Source organism: Lepus europaeus, chromosome 17, assembly GCF_033115175.1.
Source record: "Lepus europaeus isolate LE1 chromosome 17, mLepTim1.pri, whole genome shotgun sequence".
Taxonomy (NCBI): Eukaryota; Metazoa; Chordata; class Mammalia; order Lagomorpha; family Leporidae; genus Lepus; species Lepus europaeus.
The window spans coordinates 41,151,299-41,170,959 of record NC_084843.1 but is presented as its reverse complement, the minus strand read 5'-3'; the positions used below and the strand labels follow the sequence as shown (position 1 = coordinate 41,170,959).

Below are 19,661 nucleotides of genomic sequence, written 5' to 3'. Positions count from 1 at the left end.
GAGAGAAACATCTTCAGTGTTTGTATATACAATGCAGGTAATAAATTCAAGAAGAGCTTATTTTCTGAGAAGTAAATCCTTAGAATGCCAGGTGAAATATAGGATATCCAGTTAAATTTGAATTTCAAACATCAGTGAATAATTTTTAGAACTAAGTATGTCCCAGATATTGCAATTACTACTTGCCAAGCACTTTCAGCATGATGGTGGGACTCAGAGGTGAATGTGGGAGTTGTGGGCCTTGTGTGTGTTTCTTTGACAGTAGTAACCATAGTCTCTAGAACACTCTCTGGCATATAGTTGATGCCCAATAAATATTTTTTTTTCAAAAAAAAAAAAAAGAATAAAAGAAGTATGCAATGAGATGAACTGAGGCTGGTTATCACCTGGGTGGGAATACGGCTAGGATATATAAAAAGATAATGCGACTAACACCATCTTTTTTTTTTTTTTTTTTTGACAGGCAGAGTGGACAGTGAGAGAGAGAGACAGAGAGAAAGGTCTTCCTTTTCCGTTGGTTCACCCCTCAATGGTCGCTGCGGCCGGCGCACTGCACTGATCTGAAGGCAGGAGCCAGGTGCTTCTCCTGGTCTCCCATGGAGTGCAGGGCCCAAGGACCTGGTCCATCCTCCACTGCACTCCCGGGCCACAGCAGAGAGCTGGACTGGAAGAGGGGCAACCAGGACAGAATCTGGTGCCCCGATCGGAACTAGAACCCGGGGTGCTGGTGCCGCAGGCGGAGGATTAGCCTATTGAGCCGTGGTGCTGGCCAACTAACATGGTCTTATTTTGTATTTTAACTGGTAAATTTACTTAATAGATTTAACCACATAGATAAAGAATTCAGGTTCTAAATATGTAAAAGAGTACTACTTCTTCAAAGAGAAATAATCAGGGCCAGTGCTGTGACGTAGCATGTAAAGCCACTGGCTGCAGTGCTGGTATCCCATATGGGTGCTGGTTCGAGTCCCAGCTGCTCCACTTGTGATCTAGCTCTCTACTATGGCCTGGGAAGTGGTAGACGATGACATAAGTCTCTGGGCCCCTGCACCTGCATGGGAGGCCTGGAGAAATCTCCTGGCTCCTGGCTTCAGATCATTGTGGCTGTATGGAGAGTGAACAGGTGGGATGGAGAACTTTCTCTCTCTCTCTCTCTCTCTCTCTCTCTGCCTCTATGTAACTCTGCCTTTCAAATAAATAAATACATAAATCTTTTTAAAAAAGAAATAGTCAAACAATAAATTGAATAATCTTATCCGAATTTTATATAATCGTTTCAATTATCTGATTTAAACTGCTGTGTTAGATATAATGTTCTCTTTTTCTACAAAAGCTTTTATTCCATTATTCTAATAAAAAATGTCACGCATCTGCCAGGGTTGATTTTTATAATGGGAAATGGATGTGTACTAATAGTCGATTATATCTGGAGCTTTACTGTAAAGTAAAAATTAGTGTACATTTGGTTTGTATTTTCCTTCTAAGGAATTTATACATCATTATAGTACTTCCATTCTTAATAGCATTACAGATATGCTAATTAATATATATTTTTTCATTGTAAAAATTAGGCACATAAAGCTTCTCATTGTTAGAGTTTGTTTTACTATTTTTCAAAATGTAATGATGAAATATAAATAGATTTAATATAATACATTTATCAGATCAGATTTAAAAGTTTAAATGTATGATTTATAGCTGAGACTATATGCCTTCTCTTTCTTCTTCAGAAGAAAAGCCTGAAGAACTATAGAAATTTCTAAGGAACAAACCCCAATCACTCTTTCTTTTTAGGACTGCCTTGTAAAACTGACCAAAACAGCCCCTCTATTTTTCTGACTTGCTCAAAGTGGTATTCACATTCAGTCCCACTGTCTCCAAGCAGTAGTATAGCCAGAACAACTGGAGTCCCAGCCTGAAAGGAAAGATTAGTAAATTTGACTACTTTAGAATAAGACCAAAAACTGTATGGCAAGGACCCCATAAACAAAACATCAGCATGAAGAGGCAAAGAAGTGATGGGAAGCTTACCTAATAAAGAGCTCTATAAATTGTAAGACCAACAATGCAATAGAAAAATGAGTAAACAGTATGAATGAGGGCTCAAAAGGAAGAAAATGAAAGTCATAAATTTAATTAAAATGTATAACTCCTAATAGCAGATATTCAAACTAACATCACATTGATATATCAATATCAGTTTTCTTCTCAAATTGGTAGAAGCTCACTTTGTAGTAATACTGTTGAGAACCTAGAACTCCTATCTATTGCTGGTGGGAGTATAGGTTGTTATAATCTTTTACAAGAGGCAATTTCATTATATATATCAATATTACAAATGGCTATACTGACTGACCTAGTAATGCCACATCTAGAAATTAATCCCACAAAAACATTTCACACACAAGATATTAATTATAAGGTTAGTAATTGCTTCATTGCTTGTGATAGTAAAATCTTGGAAACCATCCTATTTATCAAAAAGGTAGTAGTTAAGTATTGTATATCCATACAATAGAGCATTATGTAAGGGTGAAATTGATATGAAAACTCCTTGTCCTGATGTGGAAAGACTGGCCAAGATAGATCTGGAAGAGCAACGTGTATAATAATGTGTAATGAAGGTGCGCATATCTGTTCAAGAAACTGATAGGACAGACAAGATATGAGTAGACGTAGTTACCTGTTTTCAGAGCTGGTGAAAATGGAGGCTGGAGAGGGGCTGAGTATAGAAGCAGTACAATTCTTTATGCCTTTTTGTGTGTCTGTTTTCACATGGATATGACTTATTCACCAATTAAATAATACAAAAGAGGAATGGCATGTACCTAGGCAAGAGGGAGCTTGAGTATTTGAGGGAGTTTCAGGGTCAGGCTGACTGGTGTGTAGAATGTGAAGCTGGGGAGTGGTGAGAGATGAGATGGGATGGTGCAGGAGATGCCACAGAGGAGGCCAACCGACAAATGGTGCCAGAGCTGGTAGATGAGCAAGAGTCAAACCAGCTAAGCAGGGGTGATTTCTGCGAAAGCTTAGCAGGAACAGATGGTGCCAGAGAAAACCTGCGGAGGGAGAGGAAAGTGGGTCAAGTGCAGCCCAGGAAGGGCTCTGGGGTAGAAATACCCAGGTGATTTCCAGGGGGCAGGTCTAAGTAGATAGAATTGGGATGAAGTATAAATGGGACACATGTTTTCTAGAACCCAAACAGTGTTATCTGGTAAACAAAACAAAAGAAAACATGGCTTCCTTTGGCAGCATTTATGCACTCCTGTGTTTTGTCTGCCAGCCCAAGGACATCTTTATAAGGAAGCCACAATAAGTTCCAACAATTTATTTGTCCTCTGTGGTCTTATTTCTAAACTGAGTTCTTAAGATCCCCCAAAGATGGCTGAGCTTGGAGTAAGAAGACTTGGATTTGAGACCATAAGTGACCAATTGTATGGTGTTGGACAAAGTACTTAATGTCTTTGAGCTTCAGTCTTGCTGTCTGTGAAATGGACAGAATGAGGCATGCCATAGTCCACTGGGTTTAGGGAGGCTCCAGTGTAGCTTCAGAAACAAAGTTTCTGTAACAGGTCAGGGGCTGATTCCCATTGCTGCTTTGCTTTATATACTTTAGTCAATAGACACATGAGCATTCTGTCCATTAATAAGAAGGGCATGCAAAGTTTGCTGGGTGCTGTGTAAGAAATAACAGGTCATGAGGACATGTCTTAGCTGGGAAATAAATGAGAATGCCTCTGAATTTTGAGGGAAGTCAGTAGATTTCTTTTTAAATTCATATTTATTTATTTTCATTTTGTTTGAAAGAGAGATAAGGCGAGATCTTCTATACACTAATTCACTCCTCAAATGCCTATAGCAGCCAGGGCTAGGCCAGGCTGAAGGCAGGAGGCTAGACCTCCATCTAGCTCTACCATATGGGTAGCCGGGACTCAGGTACTCCAGTCATCATCTGCTGCCTCCCAGGATGAGCATTAGCAGGAAGCTGGATCAGAAGTGGAGGAGTTAAAACTTGAGCCAGACACTGTGTTACGGGATGCAGGCATCCCAAGTGGCATCCCAATGGCTGCACCACACACCTGCCCTGTTATAGTCTTTCTACATCATTTGTTTCATGGTGGGGGAAACCTAGACAATGGGATGCATTACAGCTATCTAAATACTTTGACTGTTATCATTAAGTTAATTATTGTTATTTTAGTTATCTTATTCGTAATATTTTAATTATCATCAATACCAACTGTTTTTCTTAGTCTAGCCAACATTTATTGAGGGCTTAACTAGTGGCTAACCCTTGTGCTATTTTTATGTACATTTTCTCATGTAATCCTCATAAGAGTACAGAAAAGTGGCACCTGTTATTAAATTTTTTTATAAATGGAGAAATGAAGAGGTTAAGCAACTTGTTCAAGGGCATGCAGCTGGCAGAATAAGAATGCACAACAAGTCACTCTGACCTTGGTGTTCATATTCTTACCTATGTGCTATTCTGATTTTTCAAGTGAACATCCACCTAATTGAGGGAAATGAGGTGGGAGGAACAAGAGTCTTTGTCTTTCTACACAGATTTTTTTTTTTTTTTTTTTTTTTTTTTGGACAGGCAGAGTGGATAGTGAGAGAGAGAGACAGAGAGAGAGAAAGGTCTTCCTTTTTGCCATTGGTTCACCCTCCAATGGCCGCTGCGGCCAGCGCATCTCACTTTGTCTGTGTCTGTAGTGCTTCTCCTGGTCTCCCATGCGGGTGCAGGGCCCAAGGACTTGGGCCATCCTCCACTGCCTTCCCGGGCCATAGCAGAGAGCTGGCCTGGAAGAGGGGCAACTGGGATAGAATCCGGTGCCCCAACCAGGACTAGAACCCGGTGTGTCGGCGCCGCAAGGCGGAGGATTAGCCTGTTAAGCCACAGCACCGGCCTACACAGAAATTTTAATATTGTTGAATTCATGTTACAGTACTAGCAAGTATGGCTGATCTCAAAGCCATAGGTCCCCCATTCTTATCACCTAATTCTACCACTTTGGCACCCATGTGCTTCCAACACCTTCTGAGCACCTGGCCCTCCTCCTTTGACTGTAACACACATTTGAATAACTAACCAAATTTACCAATTATCATGGGCAAAACAAATTACTTTGATACTACACTTGATCTTAGCCAACAGGCTGAGAAGCAGTCACAATAAATTTCTTTGAATGAAATAATTAACATTTGTTCAGTAAATTTTAAATCCCTGCAACATCCTAGGCACATGGATTCAAAAACAAATGTAAGTGGAGTAGCCCTTACAGATCTCCTGCCTGATGGAGCAGACACATCAGCAAATAACTATAATTAACCTGAGGCCACTAATATTGGTGAGAATTCCCTAGATTTGCCTAAGTGTTAAAATCACTCAACATACTTTAAAACAAACAAAGCAAAAGCAGTTTCTTGGGCCTTAACCGAGACCAGCTGATTTAGAATTTCTTTGGCAGGGACCAGGAAATATGTATTTTTAACAAGTGCCCTAAGAGAGTCTTTACAATTAGGTAAGTTTGGGAAATGAGATCAATAGAAACAGGATACCATGTGATCAGAGGAGGAAGTTGCTAAGTCTGTCTGTGGGTGGGAAGATTAGACTCACAGCAGTGTTAAGGCCACACCTTGGTGATTAAGCAGGCAAGGAAAGAACATTCCAAGCAAGGAGCATGCTTCTAAGTGAAGGCCTAGAAGCATGAAAAAGAATGGCTTCTGGGCTGGTGTATGGGGTTTGTGTGACTGCCAAGAGGGGCAGTAGGTAAAGCTGACAATTTGGTCATAGTCCCAATGTGAAGTCTGTGGATCCTACCCTAAAAACCACAGAGATTCCTGCAGAATTTAAAATAATTATCCACTTATTTATTTGAAAGAGACAGACAGACACAGAAAGAGATGTCTCCCATCTTCTGGTTCACTACCCAAATGCCTGCACCAGACCAATGCCAGGAGCCAGGAACTCGGTCTTGGTCTCCCATGTCGTTAGCACAGACGCAACTAAATGAGGCATTACTTGCTGGAAGTTGGAATTGGGAGCAGAGCAGCTGGGACTTGAATCCAGGCACCCTAATAGGTTCCACAAGCAGCATGTTAACTGCTGCACCAAAGGCCTACACTCACTGCAGGATTTTTTTTTTTTTAAGATTTATTTTATTTATTTGAAAGACAGAGTTATAGAGAGAGGTAGAGATACAGAGAGAGGTCTTCCATCCGCTGGTTCACTCCCCAGATGGATGCAATGGCTGGAGCTGCACTGATCCGAAGCCAGAAGATTCTTCCTGGTCTGCCATGCGGGTGAGGGCCCAAGCACTTGGACCATCCTCCACTGCCTTCCTGGGCCACAGCAGAGAGCTGGACTGGAAGAGGAGCAGCTGAGACTAGAACTGGCACCCATATGGAATGCTGGAGCTTCAGGCCAGGTCTTTAACCTGCTGCGCCACAGCGCCAGCCCCTTCTGCAGGATTTTAAGTAGGGGGATTTTACTGATAGAAAGAAGGGTGGTCTGATAGGAGAAAGATAGGGAGTCCAATTTGAATGCTGCCAGGAAGGTTCCCAGAACCAGTTAGCTAAATAACAGTAGAGGGATGGTTTGCAGGATATTTCTTAGCTAAAATTCATAATACTTGTTGATATTTGGATTTTTTAAAAATGAAGGAGCAAAGCAGTTGGATGACTCCTGGCTTAGATAATGGAGAAAGGCCTGGGTCGTTGTCATGGAAGAGAAATATATGGAGAGGAGCAAGTGTTGGTGACAAGAAGATGAATTGCACTTAGCTCATGCTGAGTTTCAGTGGCTCTGAGGACCATAGCTATAAGACATTTGAATATCTGAAGATAGAGGTTTGAGAGCCTTCAGCACATCAGTGCTAGAAAGCCTTGGGTGAGGTGCATATCACCAAGGACTGTATGAAGAATAAGCATGAGGGTGCTGATGGCAAAACTGTGAAAAGTCTGTTCCTGTCACATTTGGAGTGCTTTGTCTGTGTCTGTAGTGAGGTCTGTGAGAATATTGGCCACAACAAGTCTATCTTTAAGAAGACTTTTGTACATAACACACAAGTGACTGTCACTTGTTGACGTGTGTTGAAATGTGTCACTTTATTTGTTGAGCATCACTGAAATACAAGTGCTAAGGATGACTAGAGTTTGTTTAAGGAAATACATGTCAATCAACTAACAAAACATTTTTTAAATCTTCTATTATTCATTCAACAAATATTTCCTGAACACTTAATACAGTCCAAGTACTCCTCATTTGCCACCTGTTTTTAATCCTTGAAACAATTATCAAGAATTATAGTCCCATGATTTTATAATATTTAGAAAGGTTTAGGCTTCATTTGTTCAAGGTTCCTGTGGAGCCAGAATTTGAACTGATTCTATACCGTTCAGCCTTGAAATCCTTATAATTTCCACTTAGCTGGGCTATTGAAGGAAGTCAAGGCTGTATGATCTCTGGCCTTTACCATGCAGGCTTAACAATGAAATATAAAACATTGAGGTTTAAGTGTACAAATCTAAAACATAAGGCATAGTCTGAATAAGTGCCACCAGATCTAGGAGTTTAGGCAAAGATATCCAAGAAGGCAGCTTGAGCCTGTGCAGTTTTTGCTGGCTGCAAAAGAGACCATGTGTGGATCACTGAAGGCTTGGAGAGACACTGTCAGGTAGGACAACCTGAAGGAGAAAAGATACAAAGCCAGCTGTGTTCAGGAAATCATGAGTAGACCTGCTGCCTGGAAACAGAAGTTCTGTATCGGAGAGTAGCAAATGTGGTTGAAAAGGAAAAGGAGCCTACAAGCAGAGAGCCTTCAATTCTAGGCTGAATGAGGCCAGTGTTTGGCCTAGTGGTTGAGCCACCAGTGAATATGTGAATATGCCTGCATCCCTATTGCAGTGCCTGAGATCTATACTTGCTTCTGACTCTAAACACTAGCTTCCTGCTTATGCAGACCCCACGGGGCAGTGGTGATGACTCAAGTACCTGGGGTATTGTAACTCATGTGAGAGACCTGGATTGAGTTCTGTTGTGGACATTTAAGGAGTGAAGCAGTGGATGGGAGCTTGCTGTCTCATCTGTCTCTCTATCATTAATAAAATTAAAAATCCCAAGCTAAGAAGCAGGACTTTATTCTGGTAAAAGGAAACCAATGCAAGTTTTGAATATAGAAGTCACCCAGTTTCAGGATGTTTTAGAAAATGAACCTGAATGCCAATTGGAAGACTAGAGCTGGAGATCAGTGAAGGGACAATGGGCCAAGGCAGGGAAGAATATGCAGTGGATGCTCCAAGCAACATTCACGGGAGACTGCTCAGGAATAAAGTTACCACAATCAACCAGTCAAGAGGGATGTCCCTTCACAGCAATGGCAGGCTGTGCAGCCAGATGGGTAAGAAGATAAGCAAAAGCCACAACCGGAGAAGCAGTGCATAGCATCGGGGCCGGGGGCGTGGCGGGGGGCTGAGGACTAAGCTACAATCATGTCCTAGTCCACGCAGGTTACAATAACAAAATACCATCAACTGGGTGCCTTATAAATGACAGAACCATATTTCTCGGGGTTCCAGAAACTGAGAAGTCCAAGATCAAGGTGCTGGAAGATGCGGTCTCTGGTGAAGGCAATCTTCTTGCTGGAACTTACATGACAGGCAGCTCTGTGTTACCTCCCTCCTCCCTTTTTAATGATTTATTTATTCATTTGAAAGGCAGAGTTACAGAGAGAGAGAGAGAGAGAGAGAGAGAGAGAGAGCAAGCTTCCATTTGTTGGTTCACTCTGCAAATGGCCTCATGGAGCAGGATGGTCTAAAGCCAGGACCCAGGAGTTTCTTCTGGGTCTTCCACATGGATGGTAGGGGCCCAAGCACTTGGGGCATCCTCCACTGCTTTCCCAGGCAGCTGGCAGATGGATTGGAAGTGGAGCAGCCAGGACACAAACCAGTGCCCATATGGGATGCTGGCATCATAGGCAGTGGCTTAACCCACTACGCCACAACTCTGGCCCTTCTAATTCCATTCTTGAGGGCTCCCAACCCCACCCCCATAACCTAATCACCTACCAAAGCCTCGCCTAACTCCATTACATTGGTGACTGGGTTTTCAACATATGAGTTAGGGTACATACATATTCAGACCATACCAGTCTGTAAATGAAAAATGTCCCAAGGGCACCCAGAACAGCTGTTGCAGAGCCTGATAGATTGAGGCAACTGCTTCCAGACCATTAAGGGGACTGCTCACCACATGCTGTGGAGATTATCCTGAACCCTGAACCCCAAAGTGGAAGTCATTATGACCAAAACATTAAGGGTAAGAATTTTGGCAATGGAAGTTGGAAGAAGCCCTTATGTGAGAGGGACCGTGAGGAAAGACTGGACGGGACTTGTAGATGGCTGGTAGATAATTAGAGAGGAAGATGAGCTGAGTCTTAAACCCTTAAACTCATTACAGGAGCAAAAGTATTACAAAGTTTAATTTGGAAACTAGTTATTTAGGCCTCATAAAATTTTGTCATGAAGAACTTTTGTCCACAGGAGATGTTTTAAAAATTTCCTATCACAACCACTTTAAAAACAGCATTCTGGGGCTGGTGCTGTGGTGCAGTAGGTTATTCCTCCACCTGTGGTGCCAGCATCCCATATGGGTGTTGGTTTGAGTCTCGGCTGCTCCTCTTCCAATCCAGCTCTCTGCTGTGGCCTAGGAAAGCAGTAGAAGATGGCCCAAGTCCTTGGGCCCCTGCACCCACATGGGAGACTAGGAAGAAGCTCCTGACTCCTGGCTTCAGATTGGCACAGATCCAGCCATTGCGGCCATTTGGGGAGTGAACCAGCAGATGGAAGACCTTTCTCTCTGTTTCTCCCTCTCACTGTCTGTAACTCTACCTTTCAAATAAATAAATAAAATCTTTTAAAAATGATAGCATTCTGACCTCAGAATCAGACCTTAAGGCATTTTGGTCCAGCTGAAAAACCTATGAGAGCATTTCAGGAATAGAAAGCCAAGACACTGTGGCAAAAAAAAAAAAAAATCCTATATCAAGGATCTCTGTGAGAGAGACCCCAATGGAAATAAGTGGCCATCAAAGAAGGATTACTTTCCTCTGAAGGGAGGAGAGAACTTCCACTTTGCTTATGGCCTTGTCTAGATACTAATGGGAGATTGCGTATTCAAAAGACTTCTATAGCCTTGGAAGCTCATGTTAAGAGCCTTTGGTGATCACTGACATCATACATAAGAGTGTTATTGTTAAATTAACAACAGGAGTCACTGTGCACTTACTTCCCATGCAGGACTTCCATCCTCAATGAGTTGTATTACGATAATTAACTGTAAAACTTGTTCTCAAACAGTTTGTGTGTGTGTGTGCAAATTGTTGAAATCTTTACTTAGTATAGAGTTGGTCTTCTGTGCATAAAGTTAATTGAAAATGAATCTTAATGGAGAATAGGACTGGGAATGGAAGAGGGAGGAGGAGGTGGGGTGGGAGTGGGAGGGCGGATAGGGTGGGAAGAATCTCTATATTCCTAAAGTTGTATTTATGAAATTTTTACTCATTAAATAAAAGGTTTCATTGGGGAAAAAAATTTCCTATCATGTTAGGAAATTGCAACCCCTAGTATAACCATGAAATCCATACTTCACCCTCCTTCACCACCTTCCCACCTGTTTCTCAGTAGCAGTGTGAGATATTTCCACCCAAGTCACTGATATTGGCTTTAGGGCAGGAGGCCATAAGATTGGTAACATCTCTCCATGTGTAAACCCCTCCCTGAGGTCCTGGGAGCAGCTCCACACACAGACATTCCCAACACCCAGCTGTGTAATTCTCTATCTGGGTTCTATGCGATTTCAGGATTATTTGTTCCAAAACTCTTCTTTTACCATGCAATAAACTCTTAGCTGCTTCTCTTCCTCTGTCCTGTGTCTGACACAAAAGACATAGCCCTTTTGAGTTTTCTCCCTGCAGAAGTTTCATATCCTTCTTTGCCTCCTTTCTCTTTATTTACTCTGATCCCTCTTGGGTAATTAAGGGCTACATATGTCGTAATAGTAGGTTTGGACATAGAGAGAGCCAAATGAAGGTTATTTTCATCTCCATTTTGGAGAGACAAAAGGGACTCAGAAAAGGGCATAGTTAGGCTTTGCCAGTTTTCTCTCAAATTAGAGTCTCATTTGTAATATTTTTAAATGATGTCCATAACACCGTGGGTATGTCCACACTTGATATGTGTGTTCCCAGTTGCTATGTCCTATGTGTTTATTTTCTGTCTTCTGCTTTACTCCGAGATAGGCTTGCAAAAAGGATTTCTCAAGCAATTTAACCCTTAAATTAGAAGTAAAATAATGAAGTTAGGTACCTATTTTAAAAATATGATAGGGAAGCATAAAAAAACTCCAGCAGAGCAGAAGCTAAAGTGATTATGAAATACTTGGATATTCATGATCTTATTTATTGCTAGAGCTTAATGAAATGCATTTTAAAAATTATTTTCAGATTTACAGAAAATTTGAGATCATACAAAGAGTTCCCATCTATCCCTATATTTAGCTTACCATAATTAGTAACTTCTACACTGGTATAGTACCTTTTCACAAATAATGGGCCAAAGATACATTGTCATTTACAGAAGTCTATACTTTGTTCAGATTCCTTAATTTTTACTAATATCATTTTTCTGTTCAAGAATCCTTTCTCACATTACATTTGGCTGTCAAGTCTCCTTTGGCTCCTCCTGGAAGTGATGATTTCCTAGACTTTCCTTCATTTTGATCTTTCCTTGGTTTTGATCTTGAGTACTGATTTTGTAGGTTGCTCTTCTGTTTGGAGTCTGTGTAGTGTTTTCCTTATGAGTAAAAAGGGAGCAGAGTTATGTAAGCTATGAAGGTTGGGCTGGCTCAGGTTCCTGCCCAGTAACCCAGTATACATTCCGGCTCATTGGCACCTCCTAGCAACTTCCCCAAGTGGGACATGACTCTTTACCTAAGGAATGGTGCTTCCACTTGGGGACTGGGTCCATTCCTTCTGCTTTTCACCCACTCCAGGGAGATGAAGTTTTAGCCCAGTCAAACACAGAGCCTTGACCTGAAGGGTGCTACAGATAAGGGACATGCCTTTGTTTAGGGAGCAGGCAGTGGACAGGGTGTGCTCCAGGTGGGTTTATGTACCAGCTGGAGACTGGAGCAAAGGAAGAGGCATGTGTGTGTCTTATTTTTTAAGATTTATTTGTGTATTTTATTTGAATAGCAGAGAGATAGAGAAGAGAAATCTCCCATCTGCTGGTTCACTCCCCAAATGGCAACAGCCAGGGAAGAAGTAGGCCAAAATAAAGAGCATGGAACTCCATCCAGCTCTCCCATGTGTATGGCAGGGGCCCAAGCACTTGAGCCATCTTCTTGTGCCTTATTATATATTATCTTGTTTAATTCTCAAGGTGGAGCAGGGGTGGTGACATTGACACTGTGGGGCAGCAGATTAACCTGCTACTTGTGACACTGGCTCCCCATATTAGAGAGCCTGGTCCCAGTCCTGGCTGTTCTGCTTCCAATGCAGCTTCCTGCTAATGAGCCTAGGAAGGCAACAGTTGATGACCAAAGTACTTGGTACACACCTCCCATGTTAGAGACCAGAATGGAGTTCCTGATGTCTGACTTTGGCTGAGCCCACACATTGCAGTTGCAGCCTTTTGGGGAATGAACCAGAGCATAGAAGATTTCTCTCTCTCCCCCTTCTCTCTCTTTCTCTCTCTCTCTCTCTCTCTCTCTCTCTCTCTCTCTCTCTCTCACACACACACACACACACACTTTTTCCTTCTCTACCTGTCTCTCCCTCTTTCTCTTGCTCTGCTTTTCAAATAAATGAATCAATTTTAAAAGATTCTTAATGAGGAATTGTGACACAGAGCTCATCCATTTGGGACTGGAAAATCGGAGTTCTGTCTTTTTTTTAATTTAAAAAAAAAATTTTGACAGGCAGAGTTAGACAGTGAGAGAAAGAGAGAGAGAAAGGTCTTCCTTCCGTTGGTTCACCCCCCAAATGGCCACTACGGCTGGCACGCTGCGCTGATCCAAAGCCAGGAGCCAGGTGCTTCCTCCTGATCTCCCATGCAGGCGCAGGGCCCAAGGACTTGGGCCATCCTCCACTGCACTCCCGGACCATAGCAGAGAGCTGGACTGGAAGAGGAGCAACTGGGACAGAATCCAGTGCCCCAACCAGGATTAGAACCCAGGGTGCTGGTGCTGCAGATGGAGGATTAGCCTAGTGAGCCGCGGTGCCGGCCAGGGAGTTCTGTCTACACGAGACTAAGACCTGGACTTAACCTATGTGTGTCCTCCATCTTCCAGATACAGGAGCTCAAACACATTCCTGACATGTTGCACGTAGCTATCAGATCTGTGAATGGATCACCATGCCCAGCCTCCCTAGCTCCCAGATTGGGTGCAGTACGTGGGATGATGCATGTGAAAAAGGAGTTTCTACTGGGGGCCTGAAAGGGAGATAACTGAGGTTGCTGCTCTCTGAAAACTCCTATTTAAACGAATCATCAGACTGCACACTGAGGAATGGGGAGGTTTGAAACACTTTTAATCCAGAAGAGAACAATGGAAAAGATAGCCCAGTAGCAGTGAGGGCTGAGTCCAGACAAAACAGAATGGAGTTGTAACCGGAGAAGTAAAGCACATTTGTTTGCACCCTGTGGGTGAACAGGGGGGTGCAGAGGGAATTCAAAAGCACTGGCTCAGTTTTTATTGAAGATATCGTGTACAACTCAAAAAAAAAAAAAAAAGTAACAAAAAACAACCCTTTGAGCATTGCAAAACCCGGCCTGACTGTGTGGTTGCCAGCTTCCTCCTTCCCTCAGGGCTTCTCTTTCATGGTGACCCTTACTGCGACACCCAGCTTAGATTTGGCTCTGGGGATGCTTCACCCCACCATGAAACTATTTGAAGTCTTTCCCCTAGGTTGTTCTCTGGTAGTCATCAAAGTGAAGGCTGAGGCTCTCTGCCATGACCCAGGGTGCCCCACCCTGAGTTCCAGAAGCCACTTGGGCACGCCCCTTTCTGCACCACCAATGGGAGTGAAGGGTGGGCCTGGCAGACACACACACTGTAGCCCTGGCCCGTGTGGCAAGGCCTTTGACTCTGATGAACTCACAAGTCAAAGGTCAGCATGCTGTCTTGGCAACAAAGCGTTCGTGGCTCTGAGACAACCTGGACAAGGGCAGCATCAGGTAGAACAAGAGCCTTCAGATGGGTGCACATCAGTGTGGAGCACTTCCTGCTGGGCCTGAACAGTCAGAGCTATGACAAGAACAGTGTGCATGCATCTGTGTGTGTGTACAGCTCTTCCTCCTTAGAAACTGCTGTCCTGTCCACTGCCAGATTTGATCACAAGCCCTACCCCCCAAGTCTTGCCTTAGAGTAGACTCAAACTAGAACCCTTCTAACTCTGGGTGAGTTAGACCTCACACCCCCACCATTTCTCCACACTATATTAAATGCCACCTGGGACCAATATTCAACATCCTATGGAGCTTTTGGTATTCCTTTTCAATTTTATGTACTTAATGATCGTATTTAATCCTTTCATGTTATAGATGAAGCAGTGGAGGTTCAGAGATGTTAATAACTTATTCCAGGTCACAAAACAAGTAGTCTGCTAAGCAGACTGATAAATCCAGGTTTGCTTGACTCTGAAACCCACGTTCATGCTATTCCTGTGCATGTGGGAAGGACTTTTTCTGGGCCAGTGACCTGGAAGAAGCTAGGAATTTTTGCAATTTTTTCCCCTTGGGGGCCCAGAATAGAAATGTGCCACCAACTTTGTGGTTTCTGGGCCACTTTCTGCTGAGTGTCAGTGTTAAATAAGTTGGTGAGGATCTGTGCACTCTCTATGCACAGGGAGGCAGGCATGTTTTCCTGTACCGTGTTTTTGCTTTCCTGTTGAGAGAATCCTTTCTGTGATAGCCACTTTCTTTCCAAAGCATAGAACATCATATGCTCTTTAAGAGAGTGTAAAACTTTCAGCAAGGAAAAGTTTTTTGGCTCTTCTACCCACTTTGCAGTTCAAATATCATTCAAAAACATCTGCTTCTATTTTATTTGTTTGCCTTTCGCAAACCATCAAGGGTGCTTTTAAAATAAATAATAATGACTGCAGAACCAGAAGAGCCAAGTACCTGGCCATCTGAAAATATTTTGTTCTTTCAACATTGCTGGAATGATCAAAAGCTGTACAAAAACCATGACTAAGGTACAGTGAATAGTAGTGGGTGTTCGGTGCAGTGGTTAAGATGCCACTTGGGATGTCCAAATCCCATATTAAAGTGTCTAGGTTTGAGTCTTGCCCCTGCTTCTAATTCCAGACTCCTGCTATTGTGCACCCTGCGAGGCAGGAGGTGAAGGCTCAAGTGCTTGGGTGCCTCTCTCCTATACGGGGGGCTCAGATTGAGCTCCTGGCTCCTGGCTTTGGCCTGGCCCAGCCCTGCCTGTTGCAGGCATTTGGAGAGTCAGTGAACAGAAAATCTCTGTGTGTGTAACTCTTTACCTTTCAAGTAAATAAAAATAATTTTAAAGATGCAGCTATTGGCCGGCACCTTGGCTCACTAGGCTAATCCTCCCCCTGCGGCGCTGGCACCCCGGGTTCTAGTCCCGGTCGGGGCACCGGTTCTGTGTTGGTTACTCCTCTTCCAGTCCAGTTCTCTGCTGTGGCCCGGGAGTGCAGTGGAGGATGGCCCAAGTCCTTGGGCCCTGCGCCCGCATGGGAGACCAGGAGGAAGCACCTGGCTTCGGATTGGCACAGCACGCCGGCTGTGGCGGCCATTTTGGGGGTGAACCAATGGAAAAGGAAGACCTTTCTCTCTGTCTCTCTCTCTCTAACTCTGCCTGTCAAAAAAAAAAAAAAAGATGCAGCTATTAAATATCTAAATTTCAGGGCCATTTCTGTGACGTAGTAGGTTAAGCATCTGCCTGAGGCACTGGCATCCTATATAGGTGCCAGTTTGAATCCTGGATGCTCCACTTCAGATCCACCTCCCTATTGATGGCCTGGGAAAGCAGTAGAAGATGCCCGATTGCTTGGTTCCTGCACCCGTGTGGGAGACCTGGAAAAAGCTCCTGGCTCCTGGCTTCAAATTGGCCCAGCTCCAGCCATTGCACCCGTTTGGGAGTGAACCAATGGATGGAAGGCACCTCCTTCTTTCTCTCTCTCTGCCTCTCTGTAACTCTGCCTTTTGAATAAATAGATAAATACATCTTTTTTTTTTAAAGAAAAACCTAAATTTCAGAAGTTAAATATTATATTAGAACATTTCCTTTAGGTGAATTCTGAACTGTTTTTGAAAATGAAGAACTTGTTGGCAATGCAATTAAGATTGTAACAAAGTTCTCACAGAAGATTGAGTCCAGAACTTAGCTCTTTGGAAAAGAAGCAACCACAAGAGAGAGAGAAAAAAATCTCTGTAGACAAATTAAACTTTGGTGGGTGTTCATGTGCACAGGTGGGCAGCAGCACCTTAGATTTAAAGTCTGTAATTGGGATCAGAGTCCTTTTCCATAAACACAGAAGCATTGAACAGTATAATTCCACCATCTGAAATCTTGTGTATTTTCTTGTTTGCTTACTTTCTACATGGCCTGTTTAAATGCTGTGTGGTGAAATTAACATACAATCAAGTACACATCTCAAATTTTATGTTCAGTGAGTTCCAACAGTGTAAACACCATGTGCTCAGACCATAATCAAGACGTACAGCAGTGCCATCACCCAGAGACAACTGCTGACTTAGGTAGTTAGTTTCTCTATTTGAGAATCCCATATAAAACCACATAAGGTTTTTTTTTCTATAAGGCTTTGTGACTTAACATAATGCTTCTCATTCATTATCAGCCACATTGGCTGCATCAGTGACCCATTTCTTTCTATTACTGAATAGTGTTCCATTCTAGGAGTAGTTTGGGATTTTCTTTTATCTTGTTTGTGACTGTTTCCCTATTTATAGACATTTGGCTATGTCTAGTTTTTGGCCAAATAAAATGTCTGAGACCTTCCCTGCACAAAACTTATTTGTGGACACATGTTTTCATTTCCTTTGAGCAGATACCTATGGTTGTAATGCCCAGCCCCCAAGAGAGATAAATGTTTAGTTTTGTAAGAAAGTTGCACAGCCAGTGCCGCGGCTCAATGTGCTAATCCTCCACCTGCGGCGCCGGCACACTGGGTTCTAGTCCCGGTCGGGGCGCCGGATTCTGTCCTGGTTGCCCCTCTTCCAGGCCAGCTCTCTGCTGTGGCCAGGGAGTGCAGTGGAGGATGGCCCAAGTGCTTGGGCCCTGCACCCACATGGGAGACCAGGAGAAGCACCTGGCTCCTGGCTTCGGATCAGTGCGGTACACCGGCTGCAGTGCGCCAGCCGCTGTGGCCATTGGAGGGTGAACCAATGGAAAAGAAAGACCTTTCTCTCTGTCTCTCTCTCTCACTGTCCACTCTGCCTGTGAAAAAATAAATAAATAAATAAAAAGAAACTTTCACATTTTGTTTCAGGATGATTGTACCACTTTACATCTCCATCTCATATGAACACATGTGAGCAAGTCCTTGTTGCCATTAGATGTGATCAGTGTCATGTCATTTTTATTGTAACTTGCATTTCTCAGATAACTAAGGACATTGAGCACTGCATGCTTCTTTCCTGATCATGTGTCTGTCCTCCTTTGTGAAATGACTGTTCAAACCTTTTGCCTATTTTTACAAATTGGGTTGTCTTTTTATTCAACAGTTGCAAATGTTCTTTATGTATCTAGAAATAGTATACAAAGAGTATACATACCTTCTTCCCCCCCCCCCCCCCCGCCCCAGGGAATGGGACCCAATTACATGACCTTCTTGTCTTTCTCCCCAAAATGATGGCAGGGATCCTTCTTGGTTAACACTATGTTCCCCGTCTCTAGAACTGCTCTTGGACTATGATAAGAGCTCAAGAAACTTAATCAAAGAATCAGTGAATGACAAGGTGAACTGACTTTTAGGCCTGATATTCAAACACAATGCTCTTGAATTTAGTGGCATCAATTAGCAAGGAAACAGAGAAAAAAGAATTTTACATGTTATCCTTCAGCTATGAAGAACACTTGGTACTAAGAACACAAAATACCTTCAAGAGACTTGTTTGGGGGCCGGCGCCATGGCTCACTGGGCTAATCTTCCACCTGCAGCGCCGGCACCCCGGGTTCTAGTCCTGGTCGGGGCTCTGGATTCTATCCCGGTTGCTCCTCTTCCAGTCCAGCTCCCTGCTGTGGCCCGGGAGTGCAGTGGAGGATGGCCCAAGTCCTTGGGCCCTGCACCCGCTTGGGGGACGGACCAGGTTGGGGCACCTGGCTCCTGGCTTTGGATTGGCACAGCACGCCGGCCGTGGTGGCCATTTTGGGGGTGAACCAACAGAAAAGGAAGACCTTTCTTTCTGTCTCTCTCTCTCTCTCTCTCACTGTGTAACTTTGCCTGTCAAAAAAAGAAAAAAAATAGGAGAGAGAGAGAGACTTGTTTGCCCAGGAGAAATACTGCTAGGATATCCCATGGAGTAGCCTAATTTGTCGCAACCTAGGAACCCTCTCTCAAGCGAAAGCTGTCACTGTTCTCTGTCCCGCTGCATTGTTTGACTGTATTCACTTTCCAGACTTGGGTTCTGACCCAGTTTGTTTGTGGATGATCAGAGCATCTAGTTTTGGAGAGTGTTAGGTAACCTAACCCAGCTGATCCCACTATGCCTTCAACCGCCTTCCTCTTGACTGCCTTTCGAATACTGATAATGCCAGATCTTGCTGCCTGGCCCTTGGCTGGATTCTGTCTCACTCGCAGGCCCACCCCATGGGAGTGCTCTGCCTTTCTTAACTCCCTTCTGCAAGGGGCAGCAGGAGAATCCTTCCCTCTAGATCTTGAAGCCATGTCTCCCTGGTCCTAATCCAGCTGGGCTCCAGTGGGTCATAACCAACAGCATCAACATCCATAGAGAACTTTGCCATTTAGGAGGATGTGCACATCATATGTCAAGCAAACCTTCAAACTGTCCCTCTTGCCACCACTGCCCCACCTCAATCAAAGGAGGTGGCAAAAAGAGGTGACTCGATTTGGTATAGAATTGCTCCTAGTATGGCTCAGAATTTTCAAGAGCATTTAGGTATCCCCCCCGCCCAAAAAAAAAAAAATTGTTGCTTTCTTAGCCCTGATGGCTCATCAATTTTTAAGGTTCAGAAACCTGGATTACGTCTGTAATTTGAAATTCAGCTACCCCACCACAGACAGATATAGGCAATGCTCAACCTTTTTGTTTAACTGTCATTATGGTGTCTTCCACACTTTGGATCATATATTATTAAAGACAAAAGAGCTAAACCAAAAACTGTGTTTATTGGGTCATTCTATTCATTGGATACACTTTGCAGTTTGAGATTAGAATCATGGTTAGATTGCTGTGACCTTACAATGCTGATTTTATTACAGTCAAAATAAAGACATTTGATATTTGAATTAGTCTCCAAGTCTAATAACTGGGGCGTTTCCATTTCTGCTGAGCTTTTGAAAGATTAGAAGGTTCATGCATTGACCCTTGGGGAAGGGAACACCAAGTTTAGTTCTTGATAAGAAATAGCCAATCCTCTGTGC

At 43.3% G+C, this 19,661-nt stretch overlaps 1 protein-coding gene across 2 annotated transcripts in view; it reads left to right on the top strand.

Annotated features, from left to right (window-relative positions):
* PAPSS2 (3'-phosphoadenosine 5'-phosphosulfate synthase 2) overlaps positions 1-19,661 on the top strand; it is an 82,150-nt gene that overhangs the window by 29,760 nt on the left and 32,729 nt on the right. The gene's annotated exons all lie outside the window — the stretch shown is intronic.